Source organism: Silene latifolia, chromosome 3 (assembly GCF_048544455.1).
Source record: "Silene latifolia isolate original U9 population chromosome 3, ASM4854445v1, whole genome shotgun sequence".
Lineage (NCBI taxonomy): Eukaryota > Viridiplantae > Streptophyta > Magnoliopsida > Caryophyllales > Caryophyllaceae > Silene > Silene latifolia.
Genome location: NC_133528.1, coordinates 86,670,189 through 86,674,657, shown reverse-complemented (window position 1 = coordinate 86,674,657; position 4,469 = coordinate 86,670,189).

The following is a 4,469-nucleotide window of genomic DNA, read 5'->3' as shown; positions in this document are numbered from 1 at the left end:
GGGGTGATAACCAGGAGAAGAAATTAATTGTTATATTTAGAGGTGATGGTAAGATAGTAGTTACATGAAAGATGGTGGCGTCGTAGTGTTGCCACTAATGGTTAAGAATGATGCTAAATAGAAAAGTTAGCTGTTCTAAAAAGATTGATTTTATGGAGGCCTGATTGGTATGTATGGTTGTGAGGGAGTATAAGATGTGGATATAAGAGGTGGTTAGCAATTGGGTACTTATGTTATGGTTACGTTGTCGGGCGGTAATAATTATGCGGATGGGAAACTATGTTATGAAGGATATCGGAGTTAAGTTCGGATAAGAGATATTCATTAACAAGTGGTAACTTACGTGATTAGGATTGGCCAGTTAGATTTGTTTATGGGTCCATGATATGTGTAAATGTTTGTGTGAGGTTCTGACCTCACGAGTAATGGTATGGTATGATAGTTATAAGTCGTTATATGTTATTCCGTGTAATATGTTGCGTTGTGATCTAGTAAAGCAGTTTTAAGAAAGTCTTCTGGTCAACGAAGTTGTACTGAGTCAGTGTTATGGGATTTTAAAAGTTGCGATGTCTATCAATATGGTTGTTGTGCCTCGAGTGGCGATCCGGGCACGGTTATATATATTGTTGTTTATTTACTGATGAGACGAACTTTCGAAAGTATATATATCAGTTATATAGATTGTTGTTTGTTTATTGTTTTTTTTTTGGTGAAAATGTGAGTAATATTATAAATTTCAAAAGACGATTCCAGTTACACGAGGATTACACTACTATCTACAGCTAGGATTAAAAGAATGCTATTAACATAAATTAATCCCATTTCTTGCATTCAATTGTTGTGCCCCTCTACGATCAGTAAATTTGCGGATTTGTTGTTGCACTACCATCTTCATTCGTTCTGCTATTAGTATAGGTCTGACTATGCTGAACTGAGTTCGAGCCAGGTTGCGTTGGTGCCAAACTGTGTACTTGTAGCATGACAGTACCAATGTAAGCGCCTTCCATTTCATGCTGCTACTAGAGACACTCAACAGCTCACTGTCAGTGGGAAAGGGACGATCAATCCACTCTTCAATATGTTTCTGAACTTGACAGCTGAATGTGCATTCATCAAACAGGTGCTCACTAGTTTCAGTCTTTTCTGCACAAAGGATACACAGATCATCTTCACAGCATCCATAATAAAACAGTTTTGCTTTGGTATTCAGTCCTCCCTGCATTATTAGCCAGGAATTGAATGAATGCTTGGGTACATTCCATTCATTCCAAACTATTTTTGTCCACTGTTGTTTTGGGACTGATCCCATAAGCCATTCATATCCTTGGCTAATTGTATAACCTTTTTGATGAGGAGCCCATTGGTTAGCAATGAATCCTTGCTTAATTAGGTCCTTCACCTTACATATAGTTGTTTATTGTTTATTGTTGTTTGCTGTCAGTGTCGGTCTTGGCATATAGAGTGTTGTTTTGTTTATTAATGTTTCTTACCAGTTTCGGCTTGGGAGCGAGGGTAGAGTAGGATATGGAATAAAGTTGCGTATGTTTTCGTTGTTGTCATGGTATAGTGATATTTTGTTATTGGGACATAGTTGTGGCAAGAGTTTTGTGAAATGGGTGTGTACTGAGCTGGAAGCGGCAAGTGGTTCATGATCTTTATTGAGACAGTGAGTACAGGGTGTTGGGAACTAGTACTATGTTGAGTTATGGATGAGTTTTACGGCAATAAACAGGAGAACTGAAGGATCTAGTGTGAGTGTGTATAACAATCGTGGATCGTGAGTTATGACTGTGGAAATCAGTGCATGTATAAAGAAGTATGTCTCTTGGCGGTAATGTTGAAGAGATGGAGTAGTAGTTATACTGAGGATTTTATGAAATAGGTGATGCGTGTCATTTATATGATGTTTTACACCCTATTTTACACGCATTTCAGAGCTCATATATGTAGTTTATGCTACTATTTTCCCTATTTCCGTCTACTTTCGTGTTTTTGTATAATATTGCAGAAATGTGAAGAATCCAGCGGAAAATGAGCCGAATCCGTTACCGAGTGTTTAGCATAGGATTTGACATGAGGTATTGACTCGAGGAATGAGCTTGGTGCGCGTTTCAAGGCCTAAAGATAGCAAAAGCATGGGTGCATACGAGTTTAACAAGCAAAGAAGCACTTCACGATATTGCAGCCTGCTTCAGATGGAAATATCTCAAGTTCTAGGGCTGATAATCGAGTGATTCCAATTGGAGGTGAAAGCTTATCCTCTTAGCTTTCCAACGCCGCATAGAACGCCTGATTTTACCAAGTAACGAATAAATGGCAGCTGTTTTAAGATCGGTGCGCGCTGCAGAATTCGTCAGAATGCATTACTGTACAGCACTCTTGGTCGATCGACTGGTCCAAGTGGTCGATCGACCACCCCACGAGCTGTTGCGCAAGTTAAAAGATCTAGAATTCCAAAGCCCGTTGTGATTAGGTTTAGGAATAGAGGTTACGAAGGATTATTCCTATATAACGTAACCTTAGTTTTCAGAATAAGGATCCAGTTTTTATCATCAAGTTCTTAATATACGATTCGATAGTCATTAGTTTGGATTATTTTCCGTCAATAAAGCTTTCTTTACATTCGGTTTCGATCTTTCCTCTTCAATTCTCCCTACGGTATTTTCTGTTCCTTCGTTTAATACTCGCTGTTTTAATTCATTCGTAGTATAGAGTTGTTAGGTTAGAATTCCAAAAGCCAATTATCGTTTTATGTTAATTGTTCATTTAATTAATCTAAGCATGAATTCGTTAGCTTTATTTGATAATATTATTGCTGTTTTTATCACAAATATGAGTAGCTAAATCAACCCCGCTAAGATGTAGGGGAGCTATAGCGTAGATGGCATAAATTATAGGCGATTTCGATTCACAGTATGGTCGATCGACCAGTACCCCTGGTCGATCGACTGGTTACGCGTCTGGTTTTGCTTTGTTTGTTTCGTTAGGAGCTTTATCTTTCAATGAGACCGAGAGGAGACTTGATAGATGCTCAAACTTGACCATCCCGTAGATCGAGAGATATGAATGGACAATAATTAACGAATTAAAACGACTAAATTGCTAAGATCGAGAGATATCGTGATTTAGTTTGCATTAGGAATCATTAATCAAGAACGAGAGTTTGTATTAATGAGACTTAGGGATTAGTAGCATAGGCCGAGAGGTAGCTACTATTTAACATGGACCGAGAGGACTTGTTTTCCCCATCCTTCGCGACCGTATTTCGAAGTTACCTAGGATTATGTGCCATCGCAGCTATAGTGAACCGACCGTCTTAGCATTTCTTTTATCATAGTTTACATCTTTTGCAACTTTTATTTATTTATTTAATTTATGTTATTAGTTTTAGAATTAATTCACTTCAAAACCCCCACAACTTTTACCCGATAGACCGAAATATAAAGCAACTACTATCTCCCTACCTCCCTGTGGATCGACCCTCACTACCACTTGCTAGTTGTAGTTTGGTTTTATAAATATTATTTTTGGTACTCACTTCGACAGGTATCAAATTTTGGCGCCGTTGCCGGGGAGGCAGCGCTAGTTTTAGTTTGTTTTATTTTAGTCTGTGTTTAGCCTCAAGGGAAGACTGAGTACCTTGAGGCAGTTCTTACCATTTCCACTAGTGTTGTTTTGTTAGGTCCTACAGGTCCTATCTACAGTACTTCAGAAGGGTCCACCCATGTTCCATTCTCAGGAGCAGCAGGTGCCGTTTTGTGGGAGATGCGGTGGAAGGGGACACACAACTGATGCATGCAGGAGCCCTAATGAGAAGATGTTTGCTTTTCATCAACTTCAGCTCGATAATGCGTATAATTACGCCACTACCTCACCGCATCAACCATATGTAGCCCCACCACCATCCACTCCGTCACAGCAAGAGTTGAATAATGACGTTGCAGAGTTGACAAGTCTAGTGCAGCTGCTTATGGTGGAGGTACAGAAAAGTAATGCGGCGAATGAGGTCTCAATCATGGAGCTGAAATCTCAATTTGCTACATTAGATAAGAATGCATCTGAGATACCAAGTCAATTTCACTCTCTAAATCAGCGTATCGAGACCGTACATGCAATGACGTTGAGGAGCGGGTCTGCTCTTGATGGACCTGAGAAAGCTGCTGAAAAAGGGATGAAGAAAAAGGGCGAGAACAAGACGATCAGCAGTAATCACGGTCGATCGACCACATCACCCAGTCAATCGACCAGTCCGCGAAATGACATGACACGGCAATGCTGTTGAAACCAGTCGATCGACTGACCAACATGGTCGATCGACTGAGGAAGCAGCTGATGACGAACCATTCCATCCTCCAATGCCAGACAACTTGAGGGACTACTTATTTCGGGGTACTACGGCTCCGAAATTATCGAGGCAAGATCCAGATGTTGATGGGTCCGTTCCGATTCCAAAGTATGACCCTACGACG